Source organism: Vicia villosa, linkage group LG6, assembly GCF_029867415.1.
Source record: "Vicia villosa cultivar HV-30 ecotype Madison, WI linkage group LG6, Vvil1.0, whole genome shotgun sequence".
Taxonomy (NCBI): Eukaryota; Viridiplantae; Streptophyta; class Magnoliopsida; order Fabales; family Fabaceae; genus Vicia; species Vicia villosa.
This window is the reverse complement of record NC_081185.1, coordinates 103,985,015-103,997,221: the sequence shown is the minus strand read 5'-3', so window position 1 is coordinate 103,997,221 and position 12,207 is coordinate 103,985,015.

Here is a 12,207-nt window from a genome sequence, read left to right as displayed (position 1 = left end):
TGCAAATCCTTGGAGACAACAAAAGTAAAGACAACACACAAATCATTTAATGCTGAATACAAGATTTGAAGATAACGGTCAAAAATTCTAAAGCTATATATACTTATGATCGTTCGAAGGAAAAATATATACAACGAGCGAAAAAGAAGAAAACAAGAAAGAACGCACAAGAACGCTGCAACTCTGAAAAATCATCAAGTGTGAAGAAAAACTCTCTGAAGCAAAATTTTCTTATTCATATTATGAGTTCATTATTCTGTACTTAATCTTAGTAAAATATCACAATTGTTATTACAGCTTTCGAGAAGCAACATTGTACACTGTCATCAGAAGTTACGTGGTAACTGTATCCTTGAGAGACCAGTTGGGTCAGAAGTCTCAAGAAGTTTAGGACTAGTTGAGTCTTAGAAGTTGGTTAGTCACAAACAATTGGTTTGTGCGGGATTGTTAGTCACCAGCAGTTTGGCTCGTGTATTGTATTGTGAGTCACGGCAGTTGGTCGTGCAAGTGTAATCAGGTTTTGATTATAGTGGATTAAGTCCTCATTGAGAGAGGCAAATCACCTTATTGAGGGTGGACTAGAGGTAGCCTTGTTGAGAAGGTGAACCAGGATAAAAATAATTGTGTTCTGACGATCTTTCCTTCATCAAGTTTTTTAAAAGAACCACTTATTCAACCCCCCTTCTAAGTGTTTTCTTAACCTTCAAACCTTCCGTAGATGCATCTACGAAAGTGTCATACATTTGAAATAATGATTTTCTTTCGTAGGTACATTTAAGGAATGACCCAACGTTCCACTCTTCCGTAGATGCATCTACGAAAGGTTCTAAAACCTTTAAAACGCAACAATGACGTCTGGTCACTGATGCAGAGGGTTCAAATCCCTTTTTAATGGATTGATCGTCCATTTTAAACGTTAAACAGAACCTGTTTGAACATGAAATGTTCTGATCAATATTTATAGTTTTGATGATAACATTATATATGAATTTTGTATAAGACAATGTGGTACTATAATTATTCACGTTTTCCATTTCAGGAAAAGTCTAAAAGAGTATGCACAAAATCAGCATTCAGAAGCTCTGACCCAGAAGATCTGGATGGCTTCATCATAACATGATCTGAAGAAATCAGAAGATGGTCTAGCGAAAATCAGAACATGATCTAGAAAGCATCAGAAGATGGCAGTCAGAAGCAAGGCTCTGAAGATCTGATGGTATCACGCTACAAAGTACTTCCAAAGTCTGATGACTGAAGTTGCATTTGCACCAACGCTGAAGACTCTGATATTCAAACGTTATTCTAGCAGTCTGAGTCCAGAAGCAAGTACAAGATGAAGAGGCTACAACATAAAATCTGACTGACTGAAAAAAGGAACGTTAGAAGCTACAAAAGGCAAAGTCAACAAAAGCAGTTGAAGCATGGCTCGAGGTAGTTGACAAAAGAGTGAAACATTAAATGCAGCAGTGTACTATTCATGCAAAGCATTAAATGCTACTCAACGGTCACATTTCTCAAAGCCTATATAAAGAAGTTCTGATACTGAAGCAACTAACAACTCTTGCTTGAAGTACCATTACGCTGCCAAAACGCTATCACACAAAAACAGAAAAGAAACTTCATCTTCAACCTCACAACTTGTAATATCTTAGTGAGTGTTTAGAACTAAATCTTAAGAGAAAAATCACTTGGTGATTATAGCTTATTAAGAAGCACATTATACTCTTGTAATATTATTTACTTTCGTAAAAGGAATTTCCTAGAGTGATCAAGTTGTGATCTGTATACTCTAGAAGACTTAGAGATTGTCTAAGTGGAAAACCATTGTAATCAAGGTTGATTAGTGGATTAAATCCTCAGTTGAGGTAAATCACTCTGTCAGGGGTGGACTGGAGTAGTTTAGTTAACAACGAACCAGGATAAAAATAATTGTGTGATTATTTTTTATCTACCATTTTTAGAAACAACCCTTATTCAATCACCCCCTTTCTAATTGTTTTTCACTCCTTCAGAACCTACATTAAAACTCTAAAATAACTCGAAACTTCAAAAACTTACCGATTAAATGTAGTTTGGAACTTGTTGGAATGTATTGGTAGTTGACCTTGACGTTCCAGCCGAACTCGAGAGAAAGAAATGAGCTTGTCTTGCAGTTTGTTTTTTGAGTTTGACAGAAAGTGAGGTTTTGGAGAATGAGAAAGTGAAGAATGTGGGAGAGGAAGAGTCAGGCGCGAATATAACATCAAATGCTTTTGTAGATGCATCTACGGAAACTTCTGTATGTACATCTACAGAACAATACAATATTAAACAAAAAAAGGGTGCTTCCGGAGGAACATCTACGGAAGTAGAGGGACAATTTTGACAAATCAGTGGTTCCTGAGAGATCTAAGGGGTGGGTCAGAAATTCTCTAATTTTATCTTAATCTTAAAATACATATATTTAAGATTGTCATGATGATAACCCTATGCATGCATCATCTTATTACCAACTCTAAGGTCAATATAAATTCGATTATTTATTAAATTGAAACTACATTTAAAATAAATAGCAATATTAATAATAATAATATTAAACATAATAATAATATAATATTCAGTTAGCTCTATTAATAATAATAATATTAAATAATAAATAATAAAATAATATTCAACTAACAATAATAATAAAATAAAATAATAAAGACAATAATATAATTTTTAACTATCATTATAAAAAATAATATTATTTATAATAATTATAATTACTTATCTATTATGCAATAGAAGAACAAGGTCCATCAAGAAACGTAAAAACACTAAGAGTACGTCTCGACAAAATTAAAGGTTAACTGAAGGTTGTCATTTAAATTCACAGTTGAGTGAACAAAATAAAAGTAAACATATTTTTGGTTCGTGTTATACTGGGCCGGATGGGATATATCTGCGACATGGGCATAATGTGTAAAACGCTTCTAACCCCACATGTATTTCTCAGATAATTTACGAAATAATTTATATACAATCACCACACAAGGGTGTCACACTTCATAGAAAACATCATAATAACAATCCTACTGCGTAACACGGGTTACATTGATTAAAACAACTCATCATATCTCAACAAAACATTTAATTTATCACAGTGGATTCATCGTCATAATAAAATCCTTCATAAAACAAAACTCGTAGCACCATAGTCTCATTAAAAGTTGGAATTAAAATTAGTTTAACCATCCAAATACTGATGAAGTATATCAACACCAAAAGAACATAACATTTGAAACAATCGTTCCCTACCCGATGTTACATATTAGAGGAAGACACCATTAACATAACAAAACAAAACACTCCGAAGCTATCCTCAAGCTTCTACGAACTACTCCTGGTCACTTGCGCGTTACCCACGTGGAGGCAACATTCAAACAGAAAGGGTGAGTAATCAAAATTCATTATAACAGATATAATAAAAAGATTAGTAGTTACAACAACATCGTCATATAGCAACACATATCATTCATCGGTTAGTCATACCCACTGATACATAATAGCATGTAGATTCCTTTCATCATCAAAACAACATCTAATCACATAGTTCATAATTATAATCACCTCACTAATCACCAACAACATTATGTCATCTCACATATAATGTTAAGGCAACAACACTGACTTAATGCATCTGGTATAAAAAATTATGAACACTTGGTTCATCACCCTCCAAAGATCCACACCATAAGATCGACTCCCTCTTGGAATAGGAGCACATCACCAACGCACTCAATCCACACAATGGGATTTAGGCACATCACAAGCGGACCACCTACCAAAAATTTCATGAATGCATGATGCGTAACAATGTTACATAAGCTCGACCACGACTAGTCAATTGCATCACCATTCACATTAATCATCTTCACATAGCATGTATGCACATTAAATAAGCACATCATTAAAACATAAGCACAATACCACCATTAACATCACAACAACATCATATCAACTTCATAAAAACTTCATAACAACTTCATAGAAACATATATTCATCGTTAAAATGAAACGTCTTAGCATATCAAACATATAATAATGTAACTCATAAATACATAGGCACTAGACTCATGCATCAAACATATTTATCATCAACATAGCAATACAACAACAATAACATCCTATAACAGCATATAGCAGCAACTCAACATCAACATATATCATTAACAAATTATTCAGACACCAATAGCATTTAATCATATTCTGATATATCACGCAATCAGATAATACAACATAAAAATTCTGCTACATGAACAAAAAAATATTTTTAAATTGAAAAACACAATTCAAGCTTTCTGACGCTTCAAATGGCGCGTCAAACAGACTTACGGATCAAAAGTGATGAATTTTTCAAGTTTTCAAAAATCTGTCCAAACAGCGGTAATCGGTTACCCTGGTGGCGGTAATCGGTTCCACCATATTAAAACGCCCAAAACACCATTTTTTTTCAAGCGGTAACCGGTTCCCACTGTACTAGAGTCCAAAAATTATATTTTTATGCTACGAAACTAGTTTCGTTTCAACCCAAAACCCCAAATTTTCCCTATTCAACATGCTTCAATATAGTATTGCAAAACCCTATCAGCATTTAAAATTTACGGGAAATTTTACGATATCAATTTACACAAAACAACATCGAATATACAAAACAACATTCAATCATACCAATCAATGCCCTAATCTACCAATTCCTCATATCAATTCCCCAATCAACCATGATTACCCACCCTTACCTTAGGTTTTCTCCGGAAAAGAGCTCCTAAAGGTCCTAGTGTTCTTGTCCAACCTCAAGCCCTAGCCTCTTTGGCTCTTTCTCACATTTTCTTTTCTTTTCTCGTACAATTGCAAAAATAACCACTCTAATCCTATTGTCTCCTTATAAAGAACCCTTTCTATGCATTACCAACTTTGCCCTCAACTTAACCTTAAACAATTTTTATTTTAATAGTTAATAATAACTATTTTTATTTAATTCTATTTAAATACAATATTATATATAACAAAATATTAATTCTAGTTATTTATTTCAACCAACTAATACTTAATCCCAATTAAATAATTAACACTCAGCTTGATTAATTAATTATTCTAATTATCTCTAAATCGGGGTACTATCCTCCCAACTAAGGCCACACATCTTCTAACCTCAACAACAAAACATCAAAACAATATAAATGTTAAATTTGGGGTGTTACACTTAACTCGCTCACTTCTGTCCTAGACCTTGCCAGTACGCTAGGAGGCCGCTTAGCCAGCTCTACAACTTCTTATTTCCTTCAAAAAATGTATGTTGAAGCTTTATTTGTGGTTTCAATGCCCAATGCTTCAACAATGCGAAAAATCCTACAAAAATGAGATAAAACAATCAATCGATACAGTATTAACATAAATAACTATTAAGCTATTATTTACACTAAAGTTGGGGTTTTATCCTAAAAACCAAAAGAACAAAGCGAATAAGTGCCACAAAATACTACTTAAAATAACAATATTTTGACACTTATCAACTCTCCCCAACTTAAAATATTGTTTGTCCTCAAACAAAGGTCTCTCCAACCTAAACAAACAAAAAGAAACTTTCAAGAACTCATGAATGAACAAGTTTTGAAAAATGAAGACAAATGAATGGTTCAAAAGAAAAAGCATAAAAAAGGCAATGCTTACCACTATACTACAACGACACATGTCAAAAATTATAAACAATACAAAACTCAATCATGAATTACACCTATCACACATTTTCAAATGATATAGAAAAAAGAAAGACTGAGGGAAACAACCCACACCCAACAATTATACAAACATCAAGATCAACTTAGGCATTCATCAAAGCAAACTCATATTGAAAGCATAAAAGCATAAATAACAAGGACTTTCAAGGGTTGTAACGCGACTTAGGTAACAAGGAAATGGGTTATATTTAAATCCAATGAAACAAACTTGACTAATCCTATGAGAGCTATTACTTTCCACACTTTCAAGCAATCAAAAACTATACAACCATTTCTTATTACACAAAATTACAACCTTGATCTTTATTCATCATCATTTTTTTCTTTTCTTTTTTTTTTCACACATTTTTTTCTTTTTCTTTTTCAACCACTTTATTTCTTCAACCTCTAGCAACCAACTTATAGGTAGCCAAACATTGCTCTCCCCAACTTGAATACAACCGTACATAGAGACAAGTAATGCTCCCAACTTTCTAAGGGAAGGAAAAATTCAAAGCACAAAACATAGTTGAGGGGTTCAAGTGCAAAGAAACATTAGAATCCATGATGAACTACTTACTCATGCACATGTTCATAGTTCAACACCAAGATGAATTCTAACAAAAAGGCTCAAAGGGGTTAACAAATGTTCGCTCACTCACAAGGTGAATTACTTTTAGTAATGTGGTTATGCTCAAAATCAACCAAAATGCCTTGATCCTTTTCATGCTTTCAGACAAACACCATAAATTCAAGATTAAACATAAGTCAAATGAGTTAAAACAAAATTGTTGGTCTCCTGCGCATATAGAAAACAATGAAAAGCTTCCTCTAAAAAAGGCTTGGATCTAAGGTGATTCAATCATGAACAAGTAGTGCAAAAGAATAAACGACATGTAATTTGTGCAAATTAAAAGTTTCATAATCATGCTATGTAATAGAAAGAACTAAACATGTACCTTGAACCGTACCAACTTCAAAACTATCACTACCACACAATTGCATGTTGAAACAATTAAACTTGAAAAATCACTCCATGCTTATTCAAACCATTAAATCAATTTTTGAAGGCAAACAACAGACAAATATTATTAGTAATTACTACTACTATGTACTATTCTAAATACCCTAAGTAAAAGTGGATAAGTCAGTTGGGAAAGTTTGACAAGAGCGGCAGAGCGTGCTAAGCGCCTACAGAGCGCGCTAAGCACAAGACATGTTGACTTACCTTTAAAAAATGCATCAAAACTCAGCTTGCTTAGCTGACTTTCACCATCTACTACATATACTACTTCATTAGCTCGACACCTTTATTTATTGATATTCCTCCATGTTGCCTCTTTGCATGACTAGTTGTAACCAATGACTATTCCTAACCAACACTTTAGCAAATGTGAAGGGAAAGAAATATAGATACAATATACAACCCCAATAATGGAAAATACATAAAGAAGAAGGAAGAAGAATCAAGCATCTCAGGTGATGTCAATCGCGATTGAAGCAAAATCCCACTTCGAATCATCAAGATGCAAGCTCCAATGTTGTTTTCTAAGCCTATCTACCAAGGAATGAACTTGATGGTGTTGGGAGAAAAAAATACTCAAAACCATACCTAAAAATTCTGAAGAAATGAATTTATACAAAACTTAAATCGCAGACCGCACTTAGCCCAGTATAGCGCACTAAGCGTGCTTCCACTTAAAACACTAAATCGCCTTAAATCACGCTAAACGCGATATTTCTCGCGCTTATCGCGCTCACTTCTATCCCAGTCCTTGCCAACACACTAGAAGGGCGATTATCCAGCTTTGCAACTTCTTATTTCCTTTCGAAAATGCATCTTGAAGCTTTATTTGTGGTTCCAATGCCCAATGCTTCAATAATGCGAAAAATCCTACAGAAATGAAATGAAACAATCAATTGATACAATCTTTACACAAATAACTATTAAGCTATTATTTACACTAAAGTCGGGGTTCTATCCTAAAAACCAAAAGAGCAAAGCGAATAAGTGCTATAAAATACTACTCAAAATACCGATATTTTGGCACTTATTAATCGTGCCCAAAAGTTCACAGTGAACAATAACGCATGTCTCACGATGAAACTAGTTAGTAGAAGAGATAATTGCTATGTCTTACTCATCTCCTATAAACCCCAGGAGAACATGGTGTTACCTAACACCTCCCAAAATAGATAAAAAAAAATTAGAAATAGGGGGAAGAATCAGATAGAGATAGTGAGGATGAAATGCTATAGAGATAGAGCAACAACCACCACCAGCACCATCTCTTACCAGACATTATGCATCATACATTTTGATCAAGAATGGCGTGGCATAATTGAGAATAAGCAATGAAAGCAAGGAGCTTAATAACAAAGGCTAGGGAATATGCTTAACGTCCTGAAAAATATGATGCAACAACTCCTATCATTCCACACTGCCAAGGGACATTACCCTATCAACCTCGCTATCAATAATTCTATATGAGTTTCCATTTACCTTCTTTTTCTTTCTATATAAACATTGGGGACAATATTTAGTTTAAGTATCAGAGAATTTGGCTGTTATAATATTTATTTTGCTTGTTTTCCTGTTTTTTTTTTTATGATTTCTTATTTATGTACATGTATGCTGCTAATCAAACTTCTTCCGTAAATCATTTTGAAAAATTCTAAAATTGGTGAATTTTGTTTTGATTTCATTGCATGAAAAAGCACATAAATCCCTGAAAATTGAGACTTGAGGCTAAGGATTTTGGGAAAAGCTTGGTAAATCAGTCTTATCCTAACGCCTTGAGCTTCCCGACAAGATTCCAATTTAACTTGACTTGACTTCTAATCTTTGTTACCATGACATATTTTTTGAGTAATTCACATATTGTGGTCAGACATAATTTTGATTTCGACACATTTATGTTGTTTGGCCGAGAATAAATATAAATTGAATAAGGGAAGCAAATGGAAATTGCACCTATTAATTTGTGTAACCCTCACCTAGTTAATCAACCCGAAGTTAAGTTGATCCCCAATGCTTGAAAAAGAAATGAAAATATATACGTGTGTATGACAAATAATGGGTTTCTAATTAGAGTAAGTTTATAAAATTCCTTCAAGTGATCATATATGTGTTTGAAAAGGAAAAGCTTTAGGTACAAAGATTTAGGGTCAAGTTTGTAGTGGAATTATCATCTTTAAGGGAGAGTCTAGAAATCATTTTATAAGACCTTTATAACCAAACGAGTATTGGAAAACTTAACCCTGGGTTGATTGGATCTTGGATTTTTCTGCAAGTAACTGTGAATAAGCCTTCGCAAGTTTTCCTTTGAAAAATATCTTTGGCCCAATTATTTCAATGCAAGAAGATTATTTAAGGACAAACAATGGTTTAAGCATGAGAAGAATAGCTTAGTGGTGTTTTAAACTATTTTTAATAATGTATTTCTATAATTTTTTCTTAAGTTTTTAATCCGTTTTGTTCACTTTAATACGATATCTCCACTTTGACTATGTTTAAGAAATTTTCATAGAATAAAGCCAATGGGCAATGATCAAGATTGCAAAACCAAGAAAATAGCAAGCACCGGAGGAAAATACGGGCAACCCGTAATACCCATTACGATCATAATTTCCTCTATAATAAAAGGCCTAGATTTTGTGCCTCCAAAATTTTTATTCCATGGGCATAATGAAAATTACAGTCTACTTGAATTATTATGATCAACCCATAGTTCTTATTACGACCATAATAGTTGCGGTGTTAGGATGACTTTTCGTTTTGTCTCATTTTCCTTTTGTGACATTTAATCTCTCCACTCCTTTTGCTTCCTGATAAAGGCCCTGTACTTCGATTTTATTGCTTTATGCCTATATATATGGATGTAAACTCAGAAAAAGACACCAACCTTTATACAATTTACATTTTCTTTATTTTAGAGTTTTTCGAATTTTACTTTCTACACAACTTTTCTTCCTGCTATTGTTGTAATTATCTACAAAGCACTTTGTAACGAATTATCATCTAAAATACATTTTATTTATATGCTTCTATATACTGTTTATCATTCTTATGTTTTCCTTTAAAATCATGTATATTTTCACTATTGCTATGAGTCGGTAATTTCACTTAAGCTTAGGGTCATGAGAATTGTCCAAAATATGGAACTTATGTAGAATGAATGCTTCAAAAAAAATATATTTTAACAATGTTTAATTCTATTCAATCTATTTTTGGAATGCGAAAATGAATGCCTCTCCGAAAGTTGATATAGCTTCTGACATCAATTGACAGACTAATAGGTGAAAGTTGATGGCCAAGCGTAAAAATTCAAAAGAATAAGCAAGCACACGAAATTATATAAGGCCTATTCGGGAAAGTATAGTCTATGTGGGAAAAGAAAAACTTAAAGGATCTTGTTACTGAAGCATGCCTTGAAAATAGGAGGCTTAAGAGACTTAGGATACGAGTGTATGCTTTGAAAGAAGATATAGTCCAAATTTTTATATTATTTCCTTGAAAAATCAAATATGTTAAAATAGAGAAATCTAAAATCTAAAATCTTAATTGGTGTGTCTGATGGGATGCATGACCCCAGGCCTCACTCTTTAATTCAACGAAATTCACAAATCAAAATAATCAAACGTCTTATATAAACATAGGATAATTAGAATTTGGTAATAGAAATGGTTCTTGAGAAAAATATTTTTTATTACTTCAATATAGTCGTACACTTTCAATGTGTCATATATGTAATGACTTTTGTTCCGTGTCTACATGGTAAAAAGGTGTGTCCCTTCTTGGTTCTAAAGTTCAGAAATCTTTTGATTGGTTCGTGGTCAGCCTTATAAAATAGGAATGATATTCTCATATATATTTTTGGAAAATTCTTCGATTTAGCTCTCTCTGATTAGAGACATATTTCCTAATCTCGTCAACGTCTCTACTATTCAAGTTCAGCTTGTGGGTGAGGTTAGTTTATGGTAGAATGACGCATTAGTTTAATATTTGAGGTGGACGAAAACTCTTTTTGTTTATCAATAAGAGATGGTTGTCAAACTCTTATAGATATTTGGGATTTGACCATATCCCTGAAAGAGATAGGTGGGGGTGTCATGCTAAGGATGACATATTTTTTTATAGCCTCGACTTACTCAACCGTCGTATAGCTAAATCTTTTTCATGATCTCCCGCTCAATCTTCTGGACTTGGTTCTTTTTCTCATTTGGATGAATTAGACTCCTTCTAAAGGGGTTATGCTCTCTAACTCTTTCAAAGTAAGGTCTCTTCCAGAGAGAATATTCTTACAAAAAAATTCTTACTGGATTTGGAGGGAATATCTTGTCCTTTCTATTAGGGGAATTCGAATCATGGAATTTTGTTTGTGACACGTGAGGTGGATAAGTTGTGTGGAATATGATTTTTAGGTGGTTGGGGGTGATGTTTAATTATTCATATATAACTTTTGTCTCTCTTTCAAGTGTTTATCTCTATGGAATTAGTGTATGATTATTGGCGACCTCTCCATGATGTTGAATTCAACTGTCTGGTCAATATGAAAAATCCAATAATGATGTTGTGTTTATAGGTTTGCGTACTAATGTAAAATATGTGGAATAAAATTAATTTCCATAGCTTTGAATTGATATCTTTGTATGTCTACGGTCAACTCATATGTTTTCTCTATTTGACATGAGAACTATGTTCTTTGAATGAGTCAAACGCGGTTTGAGAATGCATGAACTTGTTCTTATGGTGTAGTGATTTTGGTGCTCTCCTTGGAGGACTTTTTTTAGCTGATGGTAGTTTGTTTTGTGAAGTCAGGATTAAATAAAGAACTTTGTTTTTGATGAAGACAAATCTCTAAATAACAAGAAGGCAAAGATGAGTTGTTAAAGTTAAAATATCAATGATCAAGGCTTTGGAATCAAGCTTGCACTTCAAGAAGGTATAATGACTATAATTACATTCTCTAAAGTCTTAGATGCTCAAGAAATCAACCAACCATTGCATAGACCATCCATGATAATAGCAAACATTTGCAAAATCTTTTATTCAAGTTTTACACTGGGTAAATCGATTTACCATAACATGAAATCGATTTGCCACTGTCTTAAAACATTTCCAGAAGCAAAGATTCAATTTTTGCACTATGGAAATCGATTTACCTAAAGAGGAAATCGATTTCCCACTGTTTGTTTTTGAAATTTTGTTAACGTTACATGCATGAAATCGATTTCATGCTAAGGGAAATCGATTTCCCCTGTACGTTTTTTGAAAAACAGCAGCATTTCATAGCACCTTTCCACACACCTTTTCATGGAAACATTTCCTTTAATCTTGGCAATTGTTCATGATTAATCTACAGAAACTTATGATATTTCAAGGGGTGTTATGAACATCTATATATACTCAAAATTTCAAATTCATTCTTCACCTCTTCCAATAAAAAACTCTTAGAAATTTTTAGAA